General features: G+C 38.7%; 1 non-coding gene across 1 annotated transcript; it reads left to right on the top strand.

The window, feature by feature from the left end:
- Window positions 1-11,745: 11,745 nt before the first annotated feature.
- Window positions 11,746-11,853, top strand: LOC148568325 (small nucleolar RNA R71). The gene has a single exon (XR_015882173.1). It is a non-coding gene; the product is annotated as a small nucleolar RNA R71 (small nucleolar RNA).
- Window positions 11,854-15,787: the final 3,934 nt, after the last annotated feature.

The following is a 15,787-nucleotide window of genomic DNA, read 5'->3' as shown; positions in this document are numbered from 1 at the left end:
ATGGATCGAAGAAGAAACAGTAATACTTTTATTAATTCATAGGACTCAGCGGGCTACTCCCCCAACCTAGGAGGCTTCGAAAATCATACTGAAAGAAAATACAAAGTGTAAAACAAAAATATGCTGAAAGATAGGCGAAAGTTCCTTAACAAAGAGTGATATTCTACTTTAAATACTAAACTAATTAGTAAGGGTAAAACAATCATTCTAGTGCTAAAATACACTTGTGGGGACCACTTGGTGAGTGTTTGGGCGGAGCTTTAATGAGATCTACGTGCTATAAGGCTCCTAGGGCATTGAACGCTGGCTAGGGGGTCCACTCTGGGCATTTGGACACTGGTCTCTACTCTGTGGGCGCTGGACGCCTAGAAGAGGGCAGGAGGCTGGTGTTGGATGCCAGTTTTGGGCCTTCTAATCCAAAGCAAATTATGTACTATTAAACATTGCTGAAAATTTCTAGAATTATTATTTTTTCTATTTTAATTCATGTATGGATTTACAATTTAAGAATTGTTTTCATTCTTTATCTTATGAAATTCGGTAGAACGGAAGTATGACCCTCTTTCTAATTGATTTCTTGTATAACTTGGAAAAGCTCTTTACTTGAACAATAGCTTGAAAACAATTTCTCCTAAATTCTAATTATCTGAACTTAACGGAATACGTGACATATAATCCTTTTATATTTGGGTAATTAGAGTTTTTGTGGCATAATAACTAGAATTAAACTTCACCCTCTAATTGGAATTAATTGACCAAGGAATTGGCACTTGATGAGAATTAGAGGAGACTAGAAAGGTCTAAGGAATTAGGGTCTAGTCACATATAGTTTGCCATAAATTAAATCTTACATGATTAAAATAGTTAGTAAGAAAAGTTAATTCGGAAAAATAGATAACTGTGAAACCTTAACTGCTTTCTCCATATTTTATTCCCAACTTATTCACCTGCCTGTCTTCAAACTCTCAATTTACTGTTTAATGTTTTTAACTTCTCAAACATTATTTTATGCTTGTCTAACTAAGCCTATCACTTAATTATTGTTGCTTGATCCATCAATCCTCGTGGGATCGACCCTCACTCACCTGAGGATACCTCAGGTGAGTGAGGGTCGATCCCACGAGGATTGATGGATCAAGCAACAATAATTGGGTGATTAGGTTAGTCAGCAAGCAGAAAATAGTGTTTGAGAATCCAAAAAAACATTAAATAGTAAATTCAGAGTTAAAAGATAGGCAAGTAAATAAGTTGGGAATAAAATATAGAGAAAACAGTTAAGGTTTTAGAGTTATCTATTTTTCCAGATTGACTTTTCTCACTAACTATTTTAATCATGTAAGATTTAATTCATGGCAAACTGTATGTGACTCGACCCTAATTCCTTAGACCTTTCTAGTCTCCTCTAATTCTCATCAAGTGCCAATTCCTTGGTCAATTAATTCCAATTAGAGGGTGAAGTTTAATTCTAGTTATTATGCCACAAAAACTCTAATTACCCAAATATAAAAGGATTATATGTCACGTATTCCGTTAAGTTCAGATAATTAGAATTTAGGAGAAATTGCTTTCAAGCTATTGTTCAAGTAAAGAGCTTTTCCAAGTTATACAAGAAATCAATTAAAAAGAGGGTCATACTTCCGTTCTACCAAATTTCATAAGATAAAGAACGAAAACAATTCTTAAATTGTAAATCCATACATGAATTAAAATAGAGAAAACAAAAAAATCAATCCATACAATTAGACAGAACTCCTAACCTTAACAATGGAGGTTTAGTTGCTCATGGTTCAGAGAAGTAAACTAGGATTGTAAAATGGGCTGAGGTGGAATGAAAAGTTAACTAATGTTGGAATAATGTTGGGACGTCTCAGCGAAGTTTCGTTTATATCTAATCCTAATAAATTTAAAATCTAAATTTTAAAACTAAAAAGATATCTTTTCCTAAAATCATATTTGAATTTAAATCAGAATTAATTAAATTATCAGCAAGTCTTCAATTGATGGATGGGGACCACTTGTTTCGTCCGTTCTGTAGCTTCTAGTCTGTGTTTTCTGGGCTGAAAACTGGGTCAACACAGACCAGAAATCGCCCCCAGCATTTTCTGCATGTGGCGTATGTCACGCGCACGCGTCAGTCACGCGTACGTGTCGATGGTCTTCTTTGTGTGTCACGCGTACGCGTCAGGTACGTGCACGCGTTGCCATGGAAATCTTCAAATCACGCGCACGCGTCAGGTATGCGCACGCGTCGCTCCTTGCTGTCATCTCCTTTAATTCTTATGCTGCAGAAAATCCATCAAATCCAGCCGAATGCTACCTAAAATAAACAGAATTACACAAGACTCAAAGTAGCATCCATGGTGGCTAAAAGATAATTAATTCATGATTAAACTCAACAAATTAAATGCAAATTCACTAGAAAAAGATAGGAAAGATGCTCATAGATGACAACACCAAACTTTAATTGTTGCTTGTCCTCAAGCAACCAAAACTAATATAGGCTTAGGATGTGAATTTGCATGAGAATGAGAGTTCGATTAAGCTCAGGTCTCTTCTTATAGTGGGGTTTACAACTACAATCTTGAATAGTTTTGGCATCTCACTCTCCTTTGAATCGGAAGGATGTCACTGTCATTCGGAATTAGAATCCGGATAATATTATGAATTCTCTGATCTTTTATAACTCAATTTAACCCTTGAACACAACAATTTTTTTTTATTCTTTTTTTCTTTGGTGCTTTGCACCTTGAGCCTAGCCGTGACTTTAAATGTTTTGTCTTAAGCCTTACTTGACACAGAAACACCACAAGCACTTAACTAGGGAACTCTTTTTAAGTTCTGAAATATATATATATATATTTTTTCAGTTACTCCCAGACAGTGGTGCTCAAAGCCTTTGGCATACTCTGTTAATTGCAATTGATCTCGACTTTAAATGTTTTGTCTCAAGGATTACTAGACACAAGAACACCATAAGCATGTGACTAGGGAAACAACTCTTTGAGTTTTTAATCATGTCTGACCTCCCTAGCCATTAATGCTCAGAGCCTTGGACCTTTCTTTTATATTTTTTTCATTTTTTTCAATGCTGTTTCTTTTGCTTCAAGGATTAAACTTTTACTTATTGCAGAGACTTCATAATAGTTCTCTAAATTCTTGTTCCTTGTACATCAACATTCTTTGATTAAAATTTAAATATGCACTGTTCATGTCATGCATTCAGAGTCACAGAAAATACCACCACATTTGAATAAATGAGACTACTCTTAAAAATTAACTTAATTTCTCATGCATTACATCCCCTTTTCTTCTTTCTTTTTTTTATTTCAAGCACAGTGGGAAATACATCAGGCATCTTTCAGAATTAAAGCAAATTAACTGAAAACTAAAATAGAACCTAGGAATCTAACAAATAAAGGATCATGCAATACACAAAGCAAAATAGCAGAAAACCGGAACATAACATAGTAAAAGCGGGAAGGAATATAGAATGAAAGGAACTCAACTACCTTAGTTATTCTAGCGGTTGTTTTATTCTTTAGGTTGTACTCCTCCATGAAGATGATTCGCCTCCCTTTGGTACCATAAAATTAAACAGACAAGCCATAAGCGAAGCATCAACACCAAACTTAAAGGTTTGCTTGTCCTCAAGAAAAGAAGAACTAAAAACAAAAAGAAACAAATATTATGACGAAAGAAGAATAAAAGGATAAAAGAATAAGAGAGAATTAGGATTGGGTGGTGAATGATTTAAAATCAGGTGCTGAATTGGTTTAATTGGGCGTCGCATGCGACGCGTACGCGTAAGGCACGCGTATGTGTGAATCGCGGAAATTTCAAGCGACGCGTACGCGTGAACGGCCAGGGTGGAAAAACGATGCGCACGCATCAGGGACGCGTACGCGTGATGGAATTTGTGCTCCCAGCACCATTCCAGCCCCATACCATCATAACTCTCTGGCCATATACCCATTTACGCTGATTTGCAGGGTCACGCGTACGCGTGGGGGATGCGTACGCGTGGACTGGCGAAAATGCAGGTGACGCGTACGCGTGGGCTCGCTTGTGAACTAGGCACGCCACCAGCACCACTCCTGCACAACTCTCTGTTCAATTTTATTTTTCACGCACACACATATGACGCGTACTCGTCAGCAATGCTTGCACGTCGTGTGCTCGTTTTTTTTTTCAATTATCCGGTTCCTGTTCTTAAACTAGCTGCATGATCAGAAAAATAGTAAATACTCAATAAAGTAGCTCAATATGCTCCAAAGAGAGGATTCTGTTTACTGTATAAGTCCGCACTGGATTGCTAGTCAACACCACCTTCATTCCTGGGGAGAAACCTTCAGTGGGGATCTTTTTGTTTCTCCATCCCCTGGGTATTTTTTTCTTTTTGGGAACCTCCTCCTTGGTGGATGATGCATTCCCAACACCAAACTTAGGTTTGATGTCAGGAGGAATTTTATTGGTTGTCACCAAAGGAGGTTTGAGCTGCAGATTCTGTTGTCCGTCACCAGGGGGTTGTTGAAGGTTTGGATCAATAAGCTCAGGCTGCATGCACCTCTCTTCTTCACCTGTTGAATGTATATCTTTGAAAATATGAAAGACTAGTTGCTCATCATATACTCTAAGCACTAATTCACCCACTTCTACATCAATCAGAGCTCTTCTAGTGGCTAGGAATGGTCTTCCTAGAATTATAGAGGCATTCTCATCCTCCCCTGTGTCAAGAATCACAAAATCTGTTGGGAGGAAGAACTTACCCACTTTGACTAAGATATTCTCCACTAATTCATATGCAGGCTTCATAGATTTGTCTACCATCTGTAATGCTATCTTTGTGGGTTGTGCCTCTTGGATTTGCAGCTTCTTCATCACAGACAAGGGCATTAAATTGATGCTGGCTCCCAGATCATAACGCTTTCTCAAAGGTTGTGCTCCCGATGGTGCATGGAATTTGAAAGCTCCTTGGATCTGGCATCTTCTTTGGTAAGTTATTCTGAATGATGGCACTACATTCTTTAGTCAGGACCACTGTCTCATCTCCCTTTAAAGGGTTCTTCTTTGACAACAGCTCCTTCATGAACTTGACATAGAGAGGCATTTGTTTCAAAACCTCAGCAAAAGGAATATTGATTTGCAACTTTCTGAAGACTTCCAAGAACTTTGAAAATTTCTTGTCCTTGGTCTACTTTTGATGTCTCTGAGGATATGGCATTTTAGGCTTGTACTCAGGAGCCTTTGGCAATGTAAGATAAGAGTCAAGAGAGTCTGGGAATGGGTTGTCTGCATGCTTTGGAGGGACATGCTCTACTTCTTCCTTCTTCTCCTCTGGAGCTTCTTTTTCAACGGGCTTGGTGCACGAAATTGTGATTATCAACAATGGCGGCAAAGGACTTGGAGCTCTTAAACGTGAACCACACTTTGTCACAATTCCGCACAACTAACTAGCAAGTGCACTGGGTCGTCCAAGTAATAAACCTTACGTGAGTAAGGGTCGATCCCACGGAGACTGTCGGCTTGAAGCAAGCTATGGTCACCTTGTAAATCTCAGTCAGGCTAATTCATATGGTGATGGAGAATTGATAATTAAAAGATAAATAAAACATAAAATAAAGATAGAGATACTTATGTAATTCTTTGGTTGGAATTTCAGATAAGCGTATGAAGATGCTTTGTTCCTCCTGAACCTCGGCTTTCCTATTGCCTTCTTCCAATTATTCATATTCCTTTCCATGGCAAGCTTTATGTTGGGCATCATCATTGTCAATGGCTACTTCCTGTCCTCTCAGTGAAAATGTTCCAACTGTGCTGTCACCGCACGGCTAATCATCTGCCGGTTCTCGATCATGTTGGAATAGGATCCATTGATCCTTTTGTGTCTGTCACACGCCCAACAATCGTGAGTTTGAAGCTCGTCACAGCCATCCCTTCCCAGATCCTACTCAGAATACCACAGACAAGGTTTAGACGTTCCGGATCTCAGGAATGGCCGCCAATAATTCTAGCCTATACCACGAAGGTTCCAATCTTAGATTAGAAACCCAAGAGATACACATTCAAGCTTGTTTTACATGTAGAACGGAAGTGGTTGTTAGTCACGCGTTCATAGGTGAGAATGGTGATGAGTGTCACATAATCATCACATTCATCATGTTCTTGGGTGCGAATGAATATCTTAGAGAAGAAATAGACTTGAGTTGAATAGAAAAATAATAGTACTTTGTATTAATTCATGAAGAACAACAGAGCTCCACACTTTAATCTATGGTGTGTAGAAACTCCACCATTGAAAATACATAAGAACAAGGTCTAGGCATGGCCGAATGGCCAGCCTCCAAACGTGTCGAAGATAGCATAAGACTTATCAAAGATCTAAAGTATGAAAATACAATAGCAAAAGGTCCTATTTATAGAAAACTAGTAGCCTAGGGTTACAGAAATAAGTAATTAATGCAGAAATCTTCTTCCGAGCCCACTTGGTGTGTGCTTGTGCTGAGCATTGAAACTTCTATACGTAGAGACATTTCTTGGAGTTAAACGCCAGCTTTTGTGCCAGTTTGGGCATTAAACACCAGAGTTCTTGAGCTGACTTGGAATGCCTGTTTGGGCCATCAAATCTTGAGCAAGTGTGGACTATTATATATTGCTGGAAAGCCCAGGATGTCTACTTTCCAACGCAATTGAGAGCGCACCAATTGGGCTTCGGTAGCTCCAGAAAATCCGCTTGAGTGCAGGGAGGTCAGAATCCAACAGCATCTGCAGTCCTTTTTCAGCCTCTGAATCAGATTGTTGCTCAGGTCCCTCAATTTCAGCCAGAAAATACCTGAAATCACAGAAAAACACACAAACTCATAGTAAAGTCCAGAAGAGTGATTTTTATTTAAAAAATAATAAAAACATAATAAAAACTAACTAAAATATACTAAAAACATATTAAAAACAATGCCAAAAAGCGTATGAATTATCCGCTCATCACAACACCAAACTTAAATTGTTGCTTGTCCCCAAGCAACTGAAGATCATATAAGATAAAAAGAATAGAATGTACAATGAATTCCAAAAACATCTATGAAGATCAGTATTAATTAGGTGAGTTGGACTTTTAGCTTTTTGCTTCTGAACAGTTTTGGCATCTCACTTTACCCTTTGAAGTTCAGAATGATTGGCATCTATAGGAACTCAGAATTCAGATAGTGTTATTGATTCTCCTAGTGAAGTATGTTTATTCTTGAACACAGCTACTTTATGAGTCTTGGCCGTGACCCAAAGCATTTTGTTTTCCAATATTACCACCGGATACATAAATGCCACAGACACATAACTGGGTGAACCTTTTCAGATTGTGACTCAGCTTTGCTAGAGTCCCCAATTAGAGGTGTCCAGAGCTCTTAAGCACACTCTTTTTGCTTTTGGACCACGACTTTAACCGCTCAGTCTCAAGTTTTCACTTGACACCTTCACGCCACAAGCACATGGTTAGGGACAGCTTGGTTTAGCCGCTTAGGCCAGGATTTTATTCCTGTGGGCCCTCCTATCCACTGATGCTCAAAGCCTTGGATCCTTTTTATCACCTTTGCCTTTTGGTTTAAAGGGGTATTGGCTTTTTCTACTTGCTTTTCTTTTTTTATTTCTTTTCTTTTTTTTTTTCTGCAAGCTTTTTACTGCTTTTTCTTGCTTCAAGAATCAATTTTATGATTTTTCAGATCATCAGATAACATTTTTCCTTTTCCCATCATTCTTTCAAGAGCCAACAATTTTAACATTCATAAACAATCAAATTCAAAAATATACACTGTTCAAGCATTCATTCAAAAAAATAATAGTATTGCCACCACATCAAAATAACTAAACTGTTTTAAAATTTGAAATTCATGCACTTCTTTTTCTTTTTCAATTAAAAACATTTTTCATTTAAGAAAGGTGATGGATTCATTTTCATAACTTTGAGGCATAGACACTTAGACACTAATGATCATGTAATAAAGACACAAACATAAATAAACATAAAGCATAATTTTCGAAAAATAGAAAATAAAGAACAAGGAAATTAAAGAAAGGGTCCACCTTAGTGATGGCGGCTTGTTCTTCCTCTTGAAGATCTTATGGAGTGCTTGAGCTCCTCAATGTCTCTCCCTTGCCTTTGTTGTTCCTCTCTCATGGTTCTTTGGTCTTCCTTAATTTCATGGAGGAGGATGGAATGCTCTTGGTGTTCCACCCTTAGTTGTCCCATGTTGGAATTTAATTCTCCTAGGGAGGTGCTGATTTGCTCCCAATAGTTTTGTGGAGGAAAATGCATCCCTTGAGTCATCTTAGGGATTTCATGATGAGGATTTTCCTCATGCTCTTGGTGAGGTTCTCTCACTTGCTCCATCCTTTTCTTGGTGATGGGCTTGTCCTCATCAATGAGGATGTCTTCCTCTATGTCAATTCCAGTTGAATTGCAGAGGTGACAAATGAGATGAGGGAAGGCTAACCTTGCCATAGTAGAGAACTTGTCCGCCACCTTGTAGAGTTCTTGGGATATAACCTCATGAACTTCTACTTCCTCTCTAATCATGATGCTATGAATCATGATAGCCCGGTCTATAGTAACTTCAGACCGGTTGCTAGTAGGAATGACTGAGCGTTGGATGAACTCCAACCATCCCCTAGCCACGGGTTTGAGGTCATGCCTTCTTAGTTGAACCGGCTTCCCTCTTGAATCTCTCTTCCATTGAGCGCCCTCTTCACATATGTCCATGAGGACTTGGTCCGACCTTTGATCAAAGTTGACCCTTCTAGTGTATGGGTGTGCATCTCCTTGCATCATGGGCAAGTTGAATGCCACCCTTACATTCTCCGGACTAAAATCTAAGCATTTCCCCCGAACCATTGTAAGCCAATTCTTTGGGTCCGGGTTCACACTTTGATCATGGTTCTTGGTGATCCATGCATTGGCATAGAACTCTTGAACCATTAAGATTCCAACTTGTTGAATGGGGTTGGTGAGAACTTCCCAACCTCTTCTTCGGATCTCATGTCGGATCTCCGGATATTCGCCCTTTTGGAGCTTAAAAGGGACCTCGGAGATCACCTTCTTCTTGATCATAACTTCATAGAAGTGGTCTTGATGCACCTTTGAGAGGAATCTCTCCATCTCCCATGACTCGGAGGTGGAAGCTTTTGCCTTCCCTTTTCTCTTTCTAGAGGTTTCTCCGGCCTTTGGTGCCATTAATGGTTATGGAAGAACAAAAAAGTTTTAGCTTTTACCACACCAAACTTAGAAGGTTGCTCGTCCTCGAGCAAAAGAAGAAAGAAGAGAGTAGTAGAAGAAGAAATAGAGGAGATAGAGGGGGCTTCGTATTTCGGCCAAGGGGGAGAAGTAGTGTTTAGGTTGTATGAAAATGAAGGAGCGAAGATGGGTTTATATAGGAGTGGAGAGGGGGGTATGGTTCGGCCATTATAGGTGGGTTTGGGTGGGAAAGTGGTTTGAATTTGAATGGTGAGGTAGGTGGGGTTTTTTGAAGGATGGATGTGAGTGGTGAAGAGAATGGTGGGATTTGATAGGTGAGGGGTTTTTGGGGAAGAGGTATTGAGGTGATTGGTGAATGGGTGAAGAAGAGAGAGAGAGAGGTGGGGTAGGTGGGAATCCTGTGGGGTCAACGGATTCTGAGGTGTCAAGGATTTCTCATCCCTGCACCATGTGGCGTGCAAAATGCCCCTTGCTACCAATCCTGGCGTTAAACGCCAGGCTGCTGCCTATTTCTGGCGTTTAACGCCAGCTTCTTGCCCATTCTTGGCGTTAAACGCCAGTCTGGTGCCCATTTCTGGCGTTTAAACGCCAGTAAGTTTCTCCTCCAGGGTGTTCTATTTTTCATTCTGTTTTTCCTTTTGTTTTTGCTTTTTCTATTGTTTTTGTGACTTCACATGATCATCAACCTATAGAAAACATAAAAATAACAAAAGAAAATAGAAATTTAACATAGATAACTAAAGATTGGGTTGCCTCCCAACAAGCGCTTCTTTAATGTCAATAGCTTGACAGTGGGCTCTCATGGAGCCTCACAGATGTTCAGAGCAATGTTGGAACCTCCCAATACCAAACTTAGAGTTTGAATGTGCGGGTTCAACACCAAACTTAAAGTTTGGTTGTGGCCTCCCAACACCAAACTTAGAGTTTGACTGTGGGGGCTCTGTTTGACTCTGTATGGAGAGAAGCTCTTCATGCTTCTTCTCCATGGTGACAGAAGGATATCCTTGAGCTTTAAACACAAGGGAGTCTTCATTCACTTGAATGATCAATTCTCCTCTGTCAACATCAATCACAGCTTTTGCTGTGGCTAGGAAGGGTCTGCCAAGGATGATGGATTCATCCATACACTTCCCAGTCTCTAAGATTATGAAATCAGCAGGGATGTAATGATCTTCAACCTTTACCAAGACATCCTCTACAAGTCCATAAGCCTGTTTCTTTGAATTGTCTGCCATCTCCAGTGAGATTCTTGTAGCTTGTACCTCAATGATCCCTAGCTTATCCATTACAGAGAGAGGCATAAGGTTTATACTTGATCCCAGGTCACACAGAGCCTTCTCAAAGGTCATGGTGCCTATGGTACAAGGTATTGAGAACTTTCCAGGATCTTGTCTCTTCAGAGGTAATTTCTGCCTAGTCAAGTCATCTAGTTCTTTGATGAGCAATGGAGGTTCATCCTCCCAAGTCTCATTACCAAACAACCTGGCATTTATCTTCATGATTGCTCCAAGGTACTTAGCAACTTGCTCTTCAGTAACATCTTCATCCTCTTCAGAGGAAGAATACTCATCAGAGCTCATGAATGGCAAAAGTAAATTTAATGGAATCTCTATGGTCTCAGTCTGAGCCTCAGATTCCCATGGTTCCTCATTAGGGAACTCCATAGAGGTCAGTGGACGTCCATTGAGGTCTTCCTCAATGGAGATCACTGCCTCTTCCTCCTTTCCAGGTTCGGCCATGTGAGACGTGTTTATGGCCTTGCACTCTCTCTTTGGATTCTCTTCTGTATTGCTTGGGAGAGTACTAGGAGGGAGTTCATTAATTTTCTTACTCAGCTGACCCACTTGTGCCTCCAAATTTCTAATGGAGGACCTTGTTTCAGTCATGAAACTTTGAGTGGTTTTGATTAGATCAGAGACAATGGTTGCTAAGTCAAAGTGGCTCTGCTTAGAATTCTCTGTTTGTTGCTGAGAAGATGATGGAAAAGGCTTGCTATTGCTAAACCTATTTCTTCCACCATTATTGTTGTTGAAACCTTGTTGAGGTCTCTGTTGATCCTTCCATGAGAGATTTGGATGATTTCTCCATGAAGGATTATAGGTGTTTCCATAGGGTTCTCTCATGTAATTCACCTCTTCCATTGCTGGGTTCTCAGGATCATAAGCTTCTTCTTCAGAGGGAGCTTCCTTAGTACTGCCTGTTGCTGCTTGCATTCCAGACAGACTCTGAAGAATCATATTGACTTGTTGGGTCAATATTTTATTCTGAGCCAATATGACATTCAGAGTATCAATATCAAGAACTCCCTTCTTCTGAGTTGTCCCATTATTCACAAGATTCCTTTCAGAAGTGTACATGAATTGGTTATTTGCAACCATTTCAATGAGTTCCTGAGCTTCTGCAGGCATCTTCTTCAGATGAAGAGATCCTCCAGCAGAGCTATCCAATGAAATCTTGGATAGTTCAGACAGACAATCATAGAAAATACCTATGATGCTCCATTCTGAAAGCATGTCAGAAGGGCACCTTCTGATCAATTGCTTATATCTTTCCCAAGCTTCATAGAGGGATTCACCTTCCTTCTGTCTGAAGGTTTGGACTTCCACTCTAAGCTTGCTCAATTTTTGAGGTGGAAAGAACTTTGCCAAGAAGGCATTGACTAGCTTTTCCCAAGAGTTCAGGCTTTCTTTAGGTTGTGAATCCAACCATGTCCTAGCTCTGTCTCTTACAGCAAAAGGAAAAAGCATAAGTCTGTAGACTTCAGGGTCAACCCCATTGGTCTTGACAGTGTCACAGATTTGCAAGAATTCAGCTAAGAACTGATGAGGATCTTCCAATGGAAGTCCATGAAACTTGCAATTATATTGCATTAGAGAAACTAATTGAGGCTTAAGCTCAAAGTTGTTTGCTCCAATAGCAGGGATTGAGATGCTTCTCCCATAGAAGTCGGGAGTAGGTGTAGTAAAGTCACCAAGCACCTTCCTTGCATTGTTGGCATTGTTGTTTTCGGCTGCCATGGTTTCTTCTTCTTTGAAAAGCTCTGTTAGGCCCTCTAGAGAGAATTGTGCTTTAGCTTCTCTTAGCTTTCTCTTCAAGGTCCTTTCAGGTTCAGGATCAGCTTGAACAAGTATGCCTTTATCTTTGTTCCTGCTCATATGAAAGAGAAGAGAACAAGAAAGTAGGGAATCCTCTATGTCACAGTATAGAGATTCCTTGAGGTGTCAGAGAAAAAGAAGAATAGAAGGAGGAGGTAGATAGAAGAGAATTCGAACATATAAAGAAGGATAGAGTTCGAATTGCACCTTGAGGAGGAGTGTTAGTCCCTTAAATAGAAGGATGTGAGAAGAGGGGAAGAATTTTCGAAAATAAATTAAGAAGATTTTGAAATAATAAAAAGAAATTTGAAAATTTGATTGAGATTTTCGAAAATTAAGATTGGGAAATAAATTAAGTGATTTTTGAAAATAATTTTGAAATTAGAAATCAAAAAGATATGATTGAGAGTTAATTTTGAAAAAGATGTGATTGAAAAGATATGATTGAGAAGATATAATTGAAAATCAAACTAAAAAGAGAAAGTTTTAAAAATTAAAGTTGATTTACTTGACTACCAAGAAATTAGAAGATATGATTCTAGAATTAAAACTTTTGATCCTTTCTTAATAGGCAAGTAACAACTAGAAAATTTTGAAGTAAATCATTAATTATAACAAGGATTTTCGAAAATAAAAAAATGGAAAGAAATTGATTTTGAAGAGACATGATTGAAAAGATATGATTTGAAAAAGATTTGAATTAAAAACAAAATCTTCCCTCTAGTGTCCTTCTGGCGTTAAACGCCCAAAATGGCATCCATTCTGGCGTTTAACGCCCAAAATGCTACCTTTTTGGGAGTTAAACGCCCACCCTGGCTGGCGTTTAAACGCCAGTTTTCCTTCTTCACTAGTCATTTTGAACGCCGAGCTTTTTCTGTTTGATTCCTCTGCTGAATGTTCTGAATCTTCAATTCTCTGTATTATTGACTTGAAAAGACATAGTTTTGAGATTTTTATGAATTTTTCAATGATGAGAAACAATCAAAATACAATTAATCTTAGGAAACTCAAATCAAACAAACAATGCATGCAGGACACCAAACTTAAAAATTTTCATATAGGAGACACTAACAAATTGAGAATGCATATGAAAAATAACAAAACACACAAAACAAGGGAATTTAAAGATCAGAGCAATGAAATCATCAAGAACAACTTGAATATTAATGAAGAACATATTGCATATTTTCGAAAAATGCAAGAAGAATGCAATTGACACTAAACTTAAAAATTGACACTAGACTCAAACAAGAAACATAAAATATTTTTTATTTTTATGATTTTAAAATTTTTTTTTGTGATTTTTGAAACTTTATATGGAAAAGAAAATAAATGGATTCAAAACTTTTAATAAGAATTCCAGGAATCATGCAATGTTAGTCTAAAGCTTCAGTCTAAAAAGATTAGACATGGTTGGCCAAGCTTCAGCAGGACATTACATTCAGCAGCTAAATTGATGAAAATCAATCAACTTTTGTGATGATAAGAACATCACCTTGAAACTCTAGAATTCATTCTTAAAAATTCTGAAAAATAAAAAGAAAAGTACCTAATCTAAGCAACAAGATGAACCGTCAGTTGTCCAAACTCGAACAATACCCGGCAATGGCGCCAAAAACTTGGTGCACGAAATTGTGATCATCAACAATGGCGCCAAAGGACTTGGAGCTCTTAAACGTGAATCACACTTTGTCACAATTCTGCACAACTAACCAGCAAGTGCACTGGGTCGTCCAAGTAATAAACCTTACGTGAGTAAGGGTCGATCCCACGGAGACTGTCGGCTTGAAGCAAGCTATGGTCACCTTGTAAATCTCAGTCAGGCTAATTCATATGGTGATGGAGAATTGATAATTAAAAGATAAATAAAACATAAAATAAAGATAGAGATACTTATGTAATTCTTTGGTTGGAATTTCAGATAAGCGTATGAAGATGCTTTGTTCCTCCTGAACCTCTGCTTTCCTATTGCCTTCTTCCAATCATTCATATTCCTTTCCATGGTAAGCTTTATGTTGGGCATCACCGTTGTCAATGGCTACTTTCCGTCCTCTCAGTGAAAACGTTCCAAATGCGCTGTCACTGCACGGCTAATCATCTGTCGGTTCTCGATCTTGTTGGAATAGGATCCATTGATCCTTTTGCGTCTGTCACACGCCCAACAATCACGAGTTTGAAGCTCATCACAGCCATCCCTTCCCAGATCCTACTCAGAATACCACAGACAAGGTTTAGACGTTCCGGATCTCAGGAATGGCTGCCAATAATTCTAGCCTATACCACGAAGGTTCCAACCTTAGATTAGAAACCCAAGAGATACACATTCAAGCTTGTTTGCATGTAGAACGGAAGTGGTTGTCAGTCACGCGTTCATAGGTGAGAATGGTGATGAGTGCCACATAATCATCACATTCATCATGTTCTTGGGTGCGAATGAATATCTTAGAGAAGAAATAGACTTGAGTTGAATAGAAAAACAATAGTACTTTGTATTAATTCATGAAGAACAACAGAGCTCCACACCTTAATCTATGGTGTGTAGAAACTCCACCGTTGAAAATACATAAGAACAAGGTCTAGGCATGGCCGAATGGCCAGCCGTCAAACGTGTCTAAGATAGCATAAGGCTTATCAAAGATCTAAAGTATGAAAATACAATAGCAAAAGGTCCTATTTATAGAAAACTAGTAGCCTAGGGTTACAGAAATAAGTAATTAATGCAGAAATCTTCTTTCGGGCCCACTTGGTGTGTGCTTGGGCTGAGCATTGAAACTTCTATGTGTAGAGTGATGACAAGTCATCTTAGCCTAGTTTCACTAGCCTTTTTCTTTATTTTTATTAGAAGTAGGCAAGGAACTAAGTTTGGTGTTCCCACACCAACTTAGGTTCACAGAATCACAAACATACATGCATGCTAACTGCCTCTCAAGTGCTTGGGGAACAAGCAACTTTCAATATCTTTTGTAGGAAGTCATTCAATCTCTTGGAGGAAAAGGTACATCATCATGGACAGAGGAAGGACATGGAACCCAACAATGATGATGACACAGATGAAACAAATAGACTCCAAGAGGTTGTATTGTTCTCTGACTGATTCTAGTTCAAATATGTTAATTGAAAGTGCAAATGTCCCCTATTGATTAGTACCTTTCTAGATTCATTTACTGTCTGCTAGTTTGTTTGTTTTCATGCTGTTATGGCTTACTAGTCTAAGTGCTTGATTCACTTTCATCTTACTTGAATTATATGCTTTGTTCCTCATGCTTGAATAAAAGAAAAATAACTGTGAAATAGAGAAAGAGTAAAAGTCTGGTATGATATGAGACAAAATAAGATTATGTGGTGGTATGTGCTGGTTCATTAGGTGATTTATAAATAAGGCTGAATGCTGGCATGACTTTGTGATATAAACTTGAGTTACATTTCATGAGACTTGACAAATGAAAAAGGTCCA

Source organism: Arachis ipaensis, chromosome B4 (assembly GCF_059453495.1).
Source record: "Arachis ipaensis isolate K30076 ecotype BB chromosome B4, ASM5945349v1, whole genome shotgun sequence".
NCBI lineage: Eukaryota > Viridiplantae > Streptophyta > Magnoliopsida > Fabales > Fabaceae > Arachis > Arachis ipaensis.
This window is presented reverse-complemented; position numbering and strand designations above follow the sequence as displayed.